Here is an 18,489-nt window from a genome sequence, read left to right as displayed (position 1 = left end):
CAGTGAGAGAGGTGGCCTTGCTTCTGCCCCACAGTGCCACTGCTGCCGCATAGCATCGGCCTGCAAAGCTGCCCGCGGGACTGGGCAGCCCTGGCATGGACCAAGCACGGCCGAGCAGACTTTCCCAGTGTGGGAAATTTCTAAAGAAGCAGCTTCCTTTAAACCACATTTTCATTTAACTTGTCTAAATATACTTCTGTTTCAAAACACACACTTAAAAATAACTTACAGAAATATTTATATGGACACTGAAAGGAACTTTCCAGCTTTGGGGATTCAGCCTGCAGCCCACTGCAAGAGCCCACAACTGCCTTCCTGCTCAGTCACTCTTTTCTTGTTATTGAGCCTCTCGTTTTGGGAGTGTTTGAGTCTCTTTTTCCTTAAGTTATCTTGCTTCACTCCACCCTGCCTCAGGGACTAAGAGGGTTTTGCTTCAGTGAGGTCAAGGCTGATATTGCAGGATAGTTTTTCTCTCAGTCACAATCATCATTACTCTCTCAATGGTACAAGTTTTGTTTCAGACCTGGAAAATTCAGCTCCTCCTGTGGTGAGGCACAGCACATATTTGGGAACTCCCTCTGTCATCACCTTGCCTCTCTCTGTGCTCTTCATTCATTTGCCTGTCTCAGTTCATGTGTTGCTTGGAGCAGATCTCAGCTTTTGGCAAACGTATGTCAGCCTTGCACACTGGGCTTAAAGATGGGATTTGGAATCTTCTAGGTGGTTTTGCAACCCAAATGCAATAGTAAGGGTAATAACAAAACCTTCTGCCTAGTGGTTTTCACCATCATTTATTCAGCGCTGTCAATATTTTCTTCAGTGACACTGTTAGATATCTGGAGGTGTACCAATCATTTCCCCTTGTTTGTGTGGACAATCCCCTTTGCTAAAGAAAGGCTAGGCTCTTACTAAAGCATCACAATTAGGTCAAGTCCACAAGTCCATACTATACATGATATGGGAGAGAAGCAGTCTGATGGGCTGGGACAAAGGTTGTATGATAAGGATGTGTTGTGTCATTTGTCTGCGTGTCCCGGCTTTTCCAAAGACATCCCCGTAGCCCAGGAATGTCTTATAGGGGGTTTTAAATGTCTCAGGTTTTTATTTCACCAGGTTTTATTTTTAGATCACGATACAATGTTTGTTCAGTACATATCGCAGCACTGGTAAGAATCTGTCCTGTGTTTATCAGGAACAAACAGCCCAGAGGAAGGTGTGCTCACTGTGATGAAGAGTATTTGGATTACAAGAGAGGTCAGAAGACTGCAAAACTCTGAATCTGTATGACCATTCAGTCTTGTTTGGTACTGCAGAAGGAATTGATCTTGAAATGCTTAATTACTGAAAAAGTTCTGCTATGATAAACATTTGTGTTCTTGTAGATGAGGTAACTTGCATAGGAAAAAGCACAAACCAAAACCAGTTCTGCAGTATCTTTTATGGGAATAACTTGTGACACTTTAATGTGTCACTACCAATAAGTCTCTGGTTTTTATTTTCAGAGTGAGGTTCAGCACCCTACTGTTTTGTTAACGATTTTGCCGCTCTCTTTCCCTCCGTGTTTCTTTTTATATGTAAAGGTTGGAGAGGGGCTTCTGAGTGAATGTGCTTCAGTGTTTCTCATCAAACTGTAGTCTAAAACTTCATACAGGGCAGTGGAAACAGACTCTAAGTCACCAATTAAATGCAACTAGCTCTGAAATGTCACACAACATCCATTTAAAACAGTCCAAACTCCAGGCTTGGATTAAGATCCAGGCATTCCTAAAAACACAGGATTAAACTGAAAGCTCAGATTTCCTTTAAAACAGAAAGCTTCCTGCTCTCTGCCTGCATAGGCAAGATCAAACCCCTGATCTAAAGAGAAGCAAAGCAACACCTCCTTCTGGGGTCCCAAAACCCCAAGGGTGCAGTTCAGAGCTGCAGTTTTCCTGGCAGCAAGAATGGCCAGAAATTTCTCTCCCCTGTGCTGAGGTTGGCTGTGCCTTCGGTTGTGCTACTGATGTCATCTGCAAGCTGGATCACAGAGAGGGTTACAAAGGGGCACAAAACTTGCTTTAATGTTTTAATTTAGAGGGTTTTTTTTGTTTGTTTTTGTTTTTGTTTTTGTTTTTGTTTTTTTTTTAAGCCCAAACTATTTTAATGAATGAGCTGTCTCTGTGGTCATGTACATTGATGTAGTGGCACCACATGGGGTGAGGGACAAGAGGAAGGACACGTTGCTGTGCGGGGTCTGGAATATGAGGCTAGGGCAGGAGCTTCCTAAGCAGCCTTGCTGCTGAGGAGAATTTGTCATCACAATGCCCCTGAGAAGGCAGAACATTGCAGCATGGATGCAGGAACAGGCAACCAGGCTTAGGAAAGGCCAGAAACTTTTAAATCAGCTTTGGTTTTAGAGAAAAAGGCATCAAGACTCAGACCCTGAGACAGCAGCTCTGAAAGGGGTGAGCTGTTCTGCTCATTGGGGTGTCCTTTCCAAGGATCATCTATAGCAGACTGAATCTGGCACTTGTCATGGCCTCTCATGGTCACAGTTGCTCAGGGCCCCATTTGCATCCTCCACAAGAGGGTCCCTTCTGTAGCACAGGCCTTCTGATGGCCGCACTAGTAGAAGGATGGGGGAGGCCTGTGGTGGGACCCCATGAACAACCAGTGCACTTGGAGAAGGACATCATGGCCTCAGGGAGCCTACTGTCTCAAAGTGGCACTCCCTGACCCCGTATCATTTTCTGGGGAGATCACAACTTAAACCTGGCATGCCCAGGTATGACAGAAGGATGTTGCCATGAGGATGGGGGCCAGTTTTCTTTCCAGAGGTGTTAAGGGTGTTGCATTCTGTTTATATCAGGAGTAAGAGCAAAGACATCTCTGGAGGAAGCCATCCCCAGGGACTGCAGTGTGGAAGCTCTGGAGAGCCTTGCCACAGGTGGACCAGCTCCCACCACACTCCGGCAAGCCAAGGCCAACCAGGACACCAATTTCAGACCAAGCCAGCAGAGGTCACAGTAGGTCCGACAAATTCTCCGTGCCCTTGTCCAGCTTAGTGTGCCCTCACAGTTCACCACTGACTGACTGGTATTAAACCCTTGTCCTACTCAACAGGCTGAGCATACATGACAAAGCCAGGTTTTGGCTGCAGAGTACCTTCCTGGAGGGAGCAAATAGCTGCTGGAGACTTGGGCTGTGGCTTGGTTGTAACTCTCTTCCCCAGTGTGTGCTCCTGTTGCAGCTAGTGTACAATATCTTGGTGTTAAAATAAGTCATGAGGGTGTGGACGTGTTCTCCTCCTGTCATTGCACAGAGGAAAATCACAAGATGTGCCAGCCTGTCAGGCTCCTTTATCTTCCCAGACCTCTCACCTTCATCTTCCCTGTGCCAAATTCATGCCCAGGCTGGAGGATGTTTACATGAAGGTCATTTGGTCTTCAGGGAAGCTGGGTCCATATCCTCTTGTGCTATGTTACCACCTTACCAGCAACTGCTCCAGGAGAACCTCCTGAGCATCTCCATGCCACAGTCTGGGTGGATCCCTGTTGCACTGGGCTTTCCTGTGGTCTTCCACAAGAGCTGGGATGATCCCCGTAAAGGTACATGTACTGCAGGGGCAGGTAGGGCTGCAGACAACCAGTCCATATCCCTGCTCAATTACAGCTCCACAAGGTAAATGCAGGCATGGCAAATGCAAGACCAAATGTATAGTTTTGTATACAGAGACATTGGGGATTTCCTTCCTCCATTTCTAGCAACAGCATCTTGGGCAGAGAAGAAGTCAAAACCTATTTTTTTTCAAGTAAATATAGGAGCCATGAAGGTTTGTATGCCTTTGCTGATGTTAAGATCTGCATAGAATCAGGGTCTGGTTGGCTGAGGTCTCCCACAGGCTACTGGACCACACACGAGGGCACCTTTCTTACTGAAGACTTCCATGGTACAATGTCTTGGTGGCTTCAGAACCCACATGGGTATGACATGTGGCATTGCCCAATGGGCAAAATGCCCACGTTCTGCTATGGAAGGCAGGAGATGGCTGTGGCTGGCGAGCTGGGCAAGAGAAGCCTGATTCCTGTAGGTCTCTGCCACTGGAGGGGGACAGAGCACCTCTCTGCAGAGGTAGGTGTCCCTACACCCCACCCAGAAGAGCTCCTCCCATGCTGCAGGGCTCTCATCCAGTTCATCCTGGTGGATGGGCCGCTGCTTGCAATGCCGCGCCCTGGAGTGGGTCATCGCGGGATTGCGCTTTTAGCAGAGGAGGGGCGCCGTTTGGCAAGAAGGCAGCATTTCACACAATAGCAGCGAATCCACTGAACATTGCTGAGCCTGCCACCATGGGTGGCCCAGCACATCCAGGGAGGAGCATTGAGCAGGGGCTCTCCGGAGACAAATGTGAACTCCTTTGAACTTCAAGTATGCTCCTGGTGGTCTGTGATTTCCAACTGCTTTCTTGTCACCTTTGGCCCTTGAAGAGCCACTCACCATCTTTCCCATTAGTCCATGGCTTGAAGTGCTAGAGCAGGGCAGTGCTGGTACCGTGCCCCATCCTTGGCTGATCTGCATTCTGTAGATCCTGGCAGCAATGCCTGGAGCAGCAGCTACATTGGCTGGGTTCAGTGCTTGGCTGAGCTGACCAAGACCACCTGCAAGAGGTGCCACACTGATACACCATGGTGAGGTGGGTCCTGGGCTCAGAAATGGCACATTTTGCCTGGCAGAGCTTCCCACGGAACAGTGTGTGCAGAGGATCTCACCAAAAAGACATGGTCTCAGCTTTGGTCAAGAGGAGGCCACCTGGGCAGCTCATGCCTTGCTCACCTACTGGGCTCTTGTGCTGCTGCTGTGCCAAAAACCACAGAGAACTGGGTGGCAACTCCCCCTGCACATTTTGGGAGGGTGTGGTGATCTGGGAGAGGCTTTCCCACACTGGGGTACCCTGAGGAGCACACACCTCTCTCCTGACCAGCTTGCTGTGGCCTATGAGACCTGATCGATGAATGAAGATGGCACGCTGCCATCAGGCTGCATTGTGCAACAGTGCGTGATGCAACTGAACTTTACATAACCTGATGCAACATTTAGAGCTGGAGTTTAAAGCTGCAGGTCCTGGGTCATTACTGGTGGATGTACCTCTCTGGTGTATACATGAGTGAGGTCACCCAGTGTGTGGACAGGAGCACTGCTCCAGGCAGCTCCAGCTTTACTCTTGGGCTTGAAATTGCTTCAACAAACCAACCAACCATGGCTCCATGGGATCCATGAGGACGACTAGACCGAGGGCAGAGGCAAGATCCACATTTATTGCAGACAGCAGCTGTGGAAATGTCATCCATGCAGCTCAGCTTGTGCCCTCCATTCCTATCTGTGACTCATTGCAGCCCAAAGCATCTTTCCACACTCCTGCCCTTCAGCCTTTGCTGGTCCAGCCCTGGACCCCAGCTCTGCCTGTGTGCTGCAGCCTCCCAATGCCTGTGATAGCAGAGTCCTCCTTTGAAGGCCCTCTCTCCCAGATGCTTCCTCTTTTCATGTCAAATCATGGCTTTGAGCTCTGTGCTGTGTTAGACAGGCTGTCTTGGAGTGTGCAGAGCTGATTCTTTTGGAAAGGTGGCAATATTCCTTGCCTGAGGCAGGACACCAATGCTCTACAAGACATGTAAGATAACATAAGATAATTGCCTTAAAGAAAATTGCCTTAAACCTGACTTTCACTATTGTCCATTCTGAGCTTCAAGCCAAAGTAATTTCTCATCTTTTCTTTGACATTTATCATATTTAAGTTAAAAGAAAACAGAGAGGAGTTGCTGGCCTGGAGTTTTCTGTACAACGATGAGAGTTTGCAGCTGTTCTGAGGTCTGTCGTGTGCATGGTGCATGAGCAAGGCAGGGGGAGCGGGAGCATGTCAGAGAGGAAGGAAAAGCCCCACTAAATAAGCAGTCATGGCATTTACTTTCCTCTCTGAAACAGAGGAACTCTGCAATGTCCCTCATGGCTGTTGCATCAGTCCAGCCTAGGTAGCATAACTGCATTAGCTTCCTTGGGCTTCTCTGTCTCTCCCTCTGCCCTCCTGGCCAGTCCCCACTGAGTGATGTGGTTCCCATGCAGGCAAGAGAAAGAAGCAGAGCCTGGGAAGAGCCCAGTATTCTTTTTGTGTGAGGATCAGGCTAGCACAACTCCAAGTATCACCTGGCTTTCCCTTCCCTCCCTTAAGGGAAGCTGATCCTGGGCATCACCAGCTCTGCCAAGTTTACATGGAAAATACCACTAGCAGGACCAGCAACTCCTTCTGAAACCGGACTGGGAGGGGACAAGCTGGTATCCCCTTTCTGATGTGACTCTGCACCTGTGACTCATTGACATCTCAGTACCTTTCCAACAATGTTGTTGTGCCTGTAGCCAGTGCTTGGGTGCCTGGTGAAACTTTTTTCTTTTCAGCATTTTTTTGCCAGGCCCCAATGATGTAACATCCCAGGTGAATTGCCACAGCCCTGCCAGAATATGCTGTGCTGCCAGAAGGAAGGTGTGAAAAATGCCTTTCCCCTCCCAGGTGCCTGGTGTATTGATGCACTACCCCTCCAGCTCTCTCTTTCCCCTAAGATTCATGGTCCCCCTTTCTCTGCTCCTAATTGTGCCCTCCATAGTTGATGCACATCAGAGATTTTCTTGCCGGGCTATGAGCAGAGACAGTGTCTGCAGAGTAAACAAGGATCATGAGGTGCCTCTGCCTAGCACCTGTAGTGCCACAAGAGATCCCCCATGGCACAGGGAGGAATTACAGAGCACTCACTCATAGCCATCCTGGCAGCTAACTGCTGCATTTGCAGTGCCTCACGGGAAGGCTGAGTCCCCACAACTGCTGCGTGGTGCTGGTTTCTTTACTTCAGGTTCCCTATCAGCAAAGTGGGAAAAAAAGGCACCACATTGTCCCTTATGGAGAAGAGAGAAGGAAAGAGGTCAAAGGCCCGAAGCTGTGAGCAGAGACGTGTGCTGGCAATGGTGTGAGCTATTTGTGTGCTGTGGTGAGGCCTCAACACCACTGACCATGTACATATAACAGCCTGGGTGTTTGAACTCCACCCTGAGAGGATTCACTGGTATGAGAGCAGCACCTGACATGGAGATCACCAGGTGCCCAAGATCAGTTCACAGATATTCTGGAAGAATATGTAATCAAACCTGTTCTTTACATCCCAAACTAAACAGCCTCTAGGAAGCAAATAAATGGTTAAGAAGGCAGGCCAAAATGCTAAAGGAGAAAGCAACATTTATTCCATACTCATGGCCAAGTTGTAGTGGGAGAGACTGCTGTGTATACTCACTAAGCGCTGATCCGTGACCATGTGGCTCTTTGTGTTATGTCTAAGAATGAAAGAAAAACAAGAAATGGTGGCCAGAGTGGGATTATAATCCAGGAATACAGTGGCTGCTAAAAAGCTAAAGAAGAAACCACAGAATAGTGGCTTCTGTTAAACCAGCGGGTGAAATGGTTGCCTAGATGATGGAAGTTATCCCAAATCCTCTCTCCATAAAGGCACTTGTGATGTCTTGTGTTTAGGCTTCTGAAAAATGCAATTAGGAAAAAAAAAGGAAAATTAAACAATTTCTAAATGTGTGGGGTGGGGGAAGGGGGATGTTTAAGGAAATTACTAGTGTATTGCCAGTTTGGAGAGAGTTTAAATACTGTGTCAAGGGAGCAGTTAGTGTGTGGTATGTAAAATGAAGCAATACAAAAACGGTTATTAACTGAGGCTGATTTGGCCTTAAAATGTGCTCTAGGAACTGCTGTGTCAAAGGATACAGCTACTCCAGAAGACAGGGAGTTGCAACAGCATCAAACAGCCTAAAACAAAACTTTTTTGTTCCCCTTTTGGGGGACAGTCTCCCCTTGGAGGTGAAAGTCCTTCAGAGTATCAGTATTGAAAAAATTAATGAGAGAAAGTTTTGTTGAAAGAAAAACATTATTTTAATTCCATTGTGCTTCTGAGAACCCATCTGTGGGACAACCTGTGTAGAGGCAAAATGACAACATGGGCAGGACCAGGGATCCTCTCCTCTCCCTCTACTGAGGGAGGATGTCAATGAGGAGGACAAATGGAGTTTTCCCTTTGTGGTGGTTCCCTAGTTGCTGTGAACAAATATGGATATTCTTGGCCTAGATTCGACTAAGCAAAACTTATCAAGCCTATGGGAATGCTGGCTGATGGCAAAAAAAACCTCTATGAATAACACACACAAGGTTTTATTCCAGCATAACAGGCCAACACTAGGATAGTTTCCACACCCATGTTCTGATAGAGGGTCTTGTCCCTGCTGTTGCAGAACATTTTTAACTTTCAGAGCTATGCAGAGATTATTGGAAATGACAACAAGGGGTGTTTGCAGAGGTGCTTGGGAGGCTGTAAAGAATAGCTGTGGAGCAAATAAGGGAAAAGTGATTTTTCCAGAGTCTCAGCCATATGCTGTGGGTCTTGTAGATGATATTCATAAATCACTGTAAGGCATGAGACTATCCTCAAGGCACCTCAACTACAAGATATGTCACAATTATCTTCCTTTCTGGGGATAGGCAGTTATTACCAATGGGTCTTGCCCAATGCATCAACACTATTACACTCCCTAAATAGACCAGTGCACAAAGGACAGAAGTAATGTTGATCCACATGATGTGCCAAGGCTCCAGATGAAGCAAACATCTTTGCATTAACAGAAAATGAAACTGCCTGTAGAATTAGCTTGCAGCACATCGCCATGTGCCTGAAACACTGAAGCTGAAAGCCAGACATCAGGGTAAAATACTCAAAAGAGCCACACTTGGGGCTTACTGGCATCTGTCTGCAGCGCTGTGCTCACACCCAGAGAAAAGACCCACGGGTCATCTTGGGAGGTCAGCGGTTTAACCACAGCTTATCTCAAGAGGAAACAATTTACTCTGGTTGCGAATGCCGAACACTGGCTTCAGTGTTAGCAGGAACAGCCTGGTTGGGAAAAAGGAAGGTTTTCTGGGGTATTTCCTGCTTGTGTGGCATGGCAGGAATACCTAGTGACTGGCACCACAAGCACCTGGAGAGCAGCAGGTATCTTAACACAACGTGAAAGGGAGAACAAGCCAGTCCATAGAGACATCTGATGAAAGGATGAGGAGATGGGCTTAGCACACAGCCTCTTTGAGCCTTCTTGGCTGGAAAGAGAGTACTGAAATACACATGCAGGTTGCCTAACGTGTGGCACCAGAGCACTTACTGTAATAAATCTCAGGTCTACTGTACTCCAAGAATTACATGATGGCCCTCTGGGAATGATAGCAATGAAAGCCCTGGCTGGAAATTTGGTTCAGTGGCCAGACACTGATACACAAATAGGAGGAATGGCAAAACAATGTTAAGGGTATTAATAAAGCTGGTTGGGAAATTTTCCATCAGAATAATTCTCCAATGGAAAATGCTGTTTTCACTAACTCAGCAGTTTCTGTAACAAAATTGCAGATTTCTATTGGGAAAATCAAACTGAAGTATCTTTGGCTCTTTTTTTTGCAAGAAGAAAATAAAATTGCCAAGACCATTGTAGGCAGGCTAACAGATTTTTTTTCTGTGCAGCTCTCAGACAGTCAGCCTTCCCTTCAGGTCCAGAAATCTGAGATGCAGCTGAGCAGTCAGAGATGCAAGAAGGCTGGGAGATGGGAAGTTACCCCCTTAGGTTTTTGACAGATCACCTGCTCCAGAAAGCAAATATATCCCTACCAGATGGACAGCCAGGAGGCCAGAAGTTTTCATGGTTCTTGTAAAGCTTAATTTTCATGAAACTCTAATGAAGACAGGGTTTTTGATTTTTCAGTTTAGTATTTTCCTTAAAAAGAAACTCAGCTACTCTTGTTTTCTTTCTTGCTGGAAGGGATTTCTATTTCCCAGCCAACTCTGGGTATCAGCAAACACTACACTTGCTTAGATATATTCTCCTTTGTATTCTCAGGAATGGCCAGCTGCTCTAGCAAAGCAAACTTAGAAATGGGCCATTTACGGGACATATGTTTTTGATTGCAGGAAATGTGCCTCATAAATGGCCCGAAGTGCTGCATATGAAAGCTACTAATTTAACACAGACTGGGAATGTGTTAAGATTAGTATTTTCATGGACAGCAATTCCTACTTGCATTGTAAGTGATGAAGGGTCACTTTTTTGATGTTCAAAATGTTGTGTGCTTTTATCTTACAAAACAGTATCAACCCTGTTGAATAAGCTCCTTGCTGTCCTGCCATAAGAAGAGCAGTGCGAAGATTTGTTCAAACATCTGATTCAGTTATCCAAACCAGAAGTCTGGATAAAGTGAACTTACAATAAAAAATATGAGTTCTCTTTTGGCCTGGAAAGAACATGTTAATACAGATCTCAACTACAAGTCATCCATGGTCTTGGAACACAGATTTTTCTTGCTGGGACTTGCTAGCACCTGATTTCCAGGGGGGGCGTTTGTTTGAAAAGTGATAGGATCAAATAGCCCCATATAGTCATGCATGAGTCTGCTGCCTTCAGATTGAGAAAAAAAATCTGTGCAAGAGGTAACTGTGAAAACTCAGAGAAATTTTAAGCAAATTATTTGACAACCTTCTTCTCTGTATTATCAGGTGGAAATGGCATTGGGAACCTTGGAATTAATTAGAAAAATTGAGTAGTTGAATTGGGCCCTCTTATCAAAAATAATAATTGTCAGCTTTATGGAAATGTTTGTGGTTATGGATGCTGAAGTAGGTCAGCTGGCAATTATTCAGATAGCAACAGTTGGGACATGAAAAATCTTGGAAAGACTGAGACCATTTTTAACATGCCTGTAAATGCTTTTAGACATCTGATTTAAGGCTTCTTAAAAGAACATTTAGAAACATCGGCTGGAATCTCCTGGTGCTTCAGTTTCCTGATTGGTAAAGTGGAAATGCCTTTTTTGCAAGGATGTAACACTTAACTGGTCCTTGTCATGAAGGACATCAGAGTTCTCTGGAATTCCCAATGGAGGTGTTATGTGTTGCAGCTAAATATTTGCTTCATTCTTGTTCTACTGTATTTGTGTATTGGTTTTTTTAAATTCTGCTCCCCTCTGGAGCACTTTGGCAGTCAGAATTCAAGAAGGAATGATTCTACAGGTCCTTCAAGTGGGACATGTAGAAAAGGCCTAATGACTTGGTGCTCCTCTGCAGAGCTTGGTAGCAGGGTCAGGTTCTCCAGTGCTGCTCCTATGTCTTTGTGGCAATGTTTGTCCTGCTTTATGTCATTATTTCAGAACTCCCAGAACCTCTGTCTTTTGTTGTAATTTGGGATCTCTTTCAGCATCTGGCCATAGCCTGATGGTAATGACATTCAAAAAGCATCCCAAAGGAGCATGCTAGAGCTTTGTTTTTTCTCTCTGACTTTCAGTTTTCCCTGTCCTCCTGCAGAGCTCACAGTCTTGCTCCCTTTGGCCAGAGCTGCAGGAAAGCTTTTATCCATCAGGGCCAAACAATCCTTCATCCACCTCTCACCTCACTGAGCTTTCACCTTTTGCAAGTTCCCCGTCAGACCCAGCTGTGGATAGATTAATCACATTTCTATCAGATAAAGACCAACGGAGGCGTCACAGATGAGGCTGGGCTTGACTTCCTGGTGCAGGGTCAGCTAGTGTATGATCTCACCTCACACTCCAGAACACACCGCTCTCCGTCAGCTTCCTTGCTTTTGTTAGCAGAAAGTAGTAGGACAGTGCTGGGTTAATGGTTGGACTTGGTGACCTTTAAGGTCCTTTTCAGTCTGAGTGATTCTATGATTCTGTGACTTCTGGTGGTGGGTCACAGGCCTGACTAAGTATAGCTGTTCCCTCTCATGGGAGAAGGCCCCAGGGTGTCCAAGGAGGGATTATTTACACAAGCTCAGAGGGCCCTGAGGACTTTGCTACAAGTACCTGTTACATCCAGTGCAATGCAGCCATCCTTGGCAGCAAATCCATGGAAATTTACTTGCATGAATGTAGAGTGATACGCTTGTATGTATTTCTGAGTCATGTCCTGTTGGTACTTCCCGCACCAGTTACATCTGTGGGTTAGATAAATAGAAAAAAAAACAGGAAGCAGTAAAAAATGGAGTTTCATAGAAATCTAAAGGACCAAGATGTTAAAATAATACAAGTTCAACAAATGGTCTTAATACAACATACAGATCAAATGCTCTCACCCTTCCCCATGGCTCTTCTACATCTTAACTAGAAAATCACAGGCACTTTCGGGAGCTCTGTCCCTTTTCCTGGGATGTGCTATAGGGCATTCTCCGTCTATGGAAAAAGCAAACTATCTTACTTTTTGTCCCTTTTCCCATTCCTCATGATCTTGATCTTACATGGGGATGGCAGCTGATGCTTAAGGCTTAGGACAGCTGCATAATTCATTGGCAGGATTGCTGAATTTATGGAGGGGATCAGATATCAGAATAACGGGGTTCTGGACTGGAGGGATTAAGCTTACAATATTGAGATTTGGATGTTCCAGTTGGTGATATTGCCAAAAGGGACAGGAAAAGTGATGTCATTTCAGTTTGGTGTAGCACACTAACTAATTCCGGGGAATATACACAATTCTGCTAAATTAGTTTCAATCTCAAGTTGCCCATATAAGCCAGTAACAAACTTTTTTTCCCTTTTGATTCACTTAGAAAGAATGATGAAAAGAAATTCAAAAGGTTTTTGTTTTGTTTTTTCCCCTTTGATGCACAAGTTACTGGCTTCTGCTAGATGTAAGACGTTGTGGGGTATCATGGTGGTTTTAGTGGCACACAGAAACACCTCCAAGGCCTGCCTGAAATGTCTGATGCATGTGTTCAAGCTTAAGGAAATGCAAGATTGGGGATCAGGAAAGTATTTCCATCCAAATCAGATTGGCCAGAACAATTTTTTAACCTTTTGTAATGTGTGGCATAGTCTGCTTCCCTTAGCCAGCAGGCGATGTTCCTGTGAACTGCAGAAGCGAAAAATGACACATTTAATTATGTGAGTGATAGAAAAGATGGAGGTGAATGTCCTTGATCTCTCTGGATCAGCTTGTAGTTGCCTGGACTGGGACTGATGGCCATAGTGGCCCTAACCAATCCAATAGTACTGTAGATGACAAATAACTTCCTGCCTCTTCCCTGCCTGGTGCTTAAAGGATGCCTTGTGCTTTGCTTTCAAAGTTACCTGCATTGCATGCAAACACTATGATCCCTCCACTATACAGAAATTCAAATATAATAGAAGTTCAGTATACAGCATCATCCCAGTCCCCTCCAGAAGCAACAGCTCTGGGCTGTGCACTTTGTGTCTCATCTGGTATGGGACAGCTCCCACCTCTGGGGCTGTGACAGGGGAAGTGATTAGCTCCCACATTCTGGGAGGGGACTCGGCCTGTGTCAGTCACTGCTAACTCTGCAGCAGCACAGCCAATGTGACATTGCCCTGAGCAAGGTGAAGGGTTTCCCTTCTGGGAAATGTTTTAGAAAGCAGCAGTGTCTCTGTCATGGCAGGCACAGCTTCCTCTCACTAAAACAAGCCATTGTCCATGTGCCTATGAATCACCCCAAGCACACTCAGAAACACAAAGGTGTTGTGTCATGTGAATTGAGGGGTGCAAGAAGGAAAACGGGAGTTTCAGGGACTGGCTGTGCAAGTGGTCAGGAGCAAGATGGCTACTTATGGAGGCCTTGTCTGTGCAGAGGGCTGTATCAGTGCGCGGACCAGCTACATGGGGCATGCACTGAGGATTTCAGCAGTAATCCTCACCACAGGCCAGCATGCTGCAGCATTCCCCTCTACTCCCTGTGGAGGAAGTGGGAAGGAGGGTTGGCAGGATCCACACAGCTGCCTCATGCCTCCTCCAGTTTGTCTGTGCACTCCCACTGTAGCTTTGTGCTGCCCCCTGAAGAAGTATCTTTATAGCTAAGTCACCCAGTGACCCCTAAGCTTGTGCATTAATTGCAGTTTTTTGTGATGTGAGGCTGCTTATGGGAGTCTTCACTTGAAGGACCTCCGTGCTCCTTCGTTTTCTATGTCAGAGAAACCTTGATTATTTGAGCAATGGCTTGTGGCTGGGATGGCTGCTAGTATGAACTAGAAAACCCTCCTCCTCTGTCTATGAGGTTCTAGATCTTGCCCCTGTTCACAGCACATTTTATGGATGGGGCTTGTTTACTTTTTGATGCAACAAAGTTCCCCACCGTCTGCTCACATGTAGGTTTATACAGCAGTTACTTCAAGACTGAAGCTCTTGGTAACTGTGCCAGGTGAGAACACAGCTCATGTAGGGTTTGCCTGCTTCTTGCCTCATGCTAGCAAAATCCAAACTAGGATGAAGGCAGAATTTTTCAGTGGTGGAGTCAACTCTTTCCTGGAGCAAAGAGTCTGTTGTGGACAATAGTGGCTTCTTTATTTCTTGATATCTTTGGATTGAAACTGGATGACCTTCTGGAAGGTATGCCTGGCTAGATGCAAATACTTGGGGTCAGTAAGGGAAGAACTGAGGCTCAATTTCACAGCTAGCTTTACAGATGAGGTGCCAGTCTGTTTTGGCCTGAACATACAAGTCTGGGGTTTGGCCTCCATCTAAATACAACAGCATGTGGTGCTTTGGAGAGAGCTACTCCTTGCTCAGGCTGAGGCCTGGTGCCCATGCAGCAGCTCCTCAGACAGAAGTGATTTGCTCCTGCCTAGGGTGAGCATTCATACTGGCTGCTGGGGGAGCACGGCCAGCTTGGGGTACAGCTGAGCTGCAGTTTGTTGTCTGGCTAAGAGCTGAGGTTGTCTGCATCTGCCTGTACCAGTAACCCCACTAAACAAGCTGCTGCCATATCCTCCCAGGCTCTTCCTTAAGTCTCTTTTGGATCCCAGGTCTATAAGGAGATGTGGCTCTTTGTGCAGGGATTCCCATACAATACCAGCTCTGACAGCTGGGCAACAGCTGGTTGCAGATGATTGCCAGCATTAATAAAGGAGGCTATGTGATGGATTCCCTTCTGTAGGGGTAACTAAACAAACAGAGCTTGAGGAAACCTGGCCTTTTCCAGGAACAAATGCGGCACAAAAACTCTTCTTGTTCTGACAGGGCAGCAGCGGGTCCTTCTCCACTGTGATTTGTGGATAATCCCACATACAACAGCTTCAGAAACTGATCTGGTGAGAGCAGCCCCTCTCTGCTTCCCTCACCAGCCTGCTAGCTGTAAGGGAAACATACATTTTGAAGAGCAGGATGATTCCTTTGGGGCCTCCTAAATGATTTTGCAGTGCCTTTGGGAGAACGTGGGCAAACTGTGGCAAAGCTCCCATACATTATGTACTTGTAGGCAGAGGTATGTGGATGTAGGGGATGGCAAAGATTGCCCAGGCCTCTCAGGATCATCTCAGATGTATGGTGATGTCTTAAAAGGATCATGGAAGGGGCAACAGGACACAGTTTCCACTTTTCTGCATTGGTGGGCAGTGGAATCCTTGTACTGATTTCCAATAATCCCCGTGCTCTTGAGATTGTTTCCCATCTCCCTGGGAGCAAGGTCTCCCTTGAACAGGCAGTTCCCACTGCTGTGGGGTCTGAAGGACAGCCTCCCAAAATGCACCAGACACCCTCTCTTTAAAGGCAGGCCCCTTCTTGGCAGCTGCTGAGCTGCCTCCACATGTGCCACTGTGCTACAGAGTCTTGTAGGCAAACTTAAGGCTACTGAGTAGCAAGGGGGGAGGATCCTCTGTGGTCTGCCTTTTAAGCCCCCATTTCTCCATTCTTCCCAGTTCCACTTTTCTTTGCTCTGGGTTTCCCTGATCCCTCAGAGCCTGCTATCCCTTCCCTTGCCTGGGCTGTGGAGGCTGGAGCTGGGCAGGGGGTTAAGAGGCAGATGGGAATTGGCGGCTTCACTCTGCCGGAGTGAGGGAGGGCAAGTCACTGACCTCCCAGCAGGAGTGACACAGGAAGCCTATAATTACATGCTTGTGACAGCAATGCTGGATCTTGTTAATCACGCTGCTGCCATGTCAGAGATGCTGCCTCTTGGGATTAAGGAAAACAAACAAGCTCAAGCGGCACAGGCAGCAGTGGTGACTCTGTCCAGTGATTACCCAGCACCTCCCAGCGCAGTCCCCCCACAGCACTGGCTAGCGCAGCTGTAGGGAGAGTGTGATGGGAGCCGAAGGCTCAGCAAACAAGCTTGTCCCAGTAGAACCTAATGGATCCATCACTTGCAGTGGCAGATTGGAGTCATCTCCCTTTTTCAGCAACTCTCTAAGCACATGATACCTTCACCTCCCCTTGGAAATCACCTCACCTTTTTCCCTCTGTGTTTTGTACAAGTAGGCTGAGGCACAAAGGAGGTTTACACAGAGCCCTACAAGGAGTCAGTGGTAAAAGTGGGCTTTGAGTGCGGCAGTGCTGCTTCCAAACCCTGTTTCCTCGACCCTTGCTCTGCTGCTCCAACACTGCCTCTCAGCCCTTCTCCTCCTTTTTGGAGGGAAGCCCCAGTGTTCTGCCCTGCAGTAACCCTGTCCACTATGCTGGCTACTTTTTTTTTTTTTTTTGTGATTGCTAAATATCTCCACTTTTGCAGTATGAACTTTGCTTGAGCAGTTTCCTGTCCTCATGAAGTGACTCCACCTCAGATCTCATCCCCACCTACTGGAAAAAGTCTTGGCAAAAACAGTCAGGGAATACAAGGTCTGGGCTAGTTCCCTCCTCCTGGGTAAGGATCTCTGCCTGGGGCAGCCCTAATGGCAGTCCCAAGGTGGAGAAGACACTGCTGCCTTACTGAGTTTTGCCAGGTTGTGTTGTAGTGGCAAACCCATCCCATGATCTTGTGAGGTCCCCTGTGCCCCAATAGCCAGAGTCCAGAAAAGGGCATTGACACAGGAGAGGGCTTCCCTTCGGCCATTAGGAGAAACGGAGGGACTTGAGGTAAGCAGGTCCTTGGTGCATCCCCAGAGAACGAGGAGAGCGAGCCTCAGACTGGGGGCTGCAGGCTTCAGCCAGCCCCTAATCTAGTGTGCAGCTGAGAGGATCAAGAGATAGAAAGGTTGGTCACTGTAAATCCTTTTGAAGTCTGTTCCAGCTGTTTTGCTGGGAACTTGCTGACCTGTGTGCCAGAGGGGATGCTAAGCTGGGAAGCCATGAGGAGCAGGGCTGTGTGTCCCCTGTGGGGCCTTGGGCCCTGAAAAACCACCCACTTGCTCCAGGGCCCACTGCTGCCTGAGTGCCCCAAAGTCAGCAACAAATGATGATGCTGGGGGGTGTGAAAACATCAAGACTGGCGTTCTTGATGCCCCTCTGCTTGAGCCCTGTAGGCCAACTGAGAGAGGGCAGGAAGGCTGCCAAGTGCCAGGACAGCCCAGCTGAGGAGATGGCTGGTGTGGGAGCAGCTGGGTGGGCATGGCTCCAGCTCTGACCCTCTGTGGCTGCGGGTTGCAGGATGGCTTGCCGCTGGCTCTGCCTTTACATAAACACACTTTGCTTCTCTTGACTTTTCTCTTAATGAATTCCTCCTCTACCGGCTGTTGTTTTTGGCCTCCAGCTGATACTGTGGTTTTCCTTCTCCACACGTGATAAAAACACTCTTCACCAACTGCTTCCTCCAGGTGAAGGACGCCTGTAGCTAGCCTCCTGTCCCCATATGGCTCAGGGTTAGTGGCACCAGGACACTAAGTCATCACCACACATACACACTTGTTTTCTGGACTCTGCAGAACACAGCATGACAATGTGTGGTTGTGTGAAAGGGGTCTGAATAAAGGAGCCAAAGCTCCCTGAAGCAGAGGGGGACATTGGGGATGCAGGAGGGGGACGTAAGATGGAGGCACTAGACTTGCTGTGGGGTTGGACCCTTCCCAAGCAGCATGGGCCACACAGCTGGAGCAGAGCTGCACCCCCACTGCATTTTCCAGCAAGGCAGAGGTGACCAGAGAGCAGCCACCCTGCCTACTGGCTCTTAAAATTGACAGCTTGAAGTGCACAACAAATCGATAAGTAGAAATATCGGTAAAAGAAAAGTATTTGTATTTAACAGACCTTCCCCTCCTTCCCCACTTCCAACCACTTACCTTTAAAATTCCTCTTGGGATGCAACTCTAAGCTTTTCTCTGAAACCACCAAGACTAGAAACTGCCTTTCTTTTCTCGGCAAGTCCTGAAAATTTTCTTCCCTCAGTAAAAGCAAGGAAAACCCCCATTATCACAAAACCTATCCTCTGCCCCCTGACTGCTCTCCTCTCCCTGTTGCATGGAGCAGGCCCCTTTTCAGATCTGTCCTTCCCAGCTGGTATCTGTCCCTGCTCCTGAGGCCAGTGCTCCCAAATCATGGCCCGGCACTGAGCGGCTGTTGACCTCCACTAGCGCTGCCCACAGCACCCAGTCTCCCTGGCCCATCTCCCCAGACTGCGTTTTTTATCCTCCCTCCTTTTCCATAAACACGAAAAACACACAATCCTGCTCCCTCTTCTCCCTGTGCTTTCTTCTCCTACAACTTTGTCCTTCTTTCAGTGAGTTCC

Source organism: Camarhynchus parvulus, chromosome 3 (assembly GCF_901933205.1).
Source record: "Camarhynchus parvulus chromosome 3, STF_HiC, whole genome shotgun sequence".
In the NCBI taxonomy this organism is placed as follows: Eukaryota; Metazoa; Chordata; class Aves; order Passeriformes; family Thraupidae; genus Camarhynchus; species Camarhynchus parvulus.
This window is presented reverse-complemented; position numbering follows the sequence as displayed.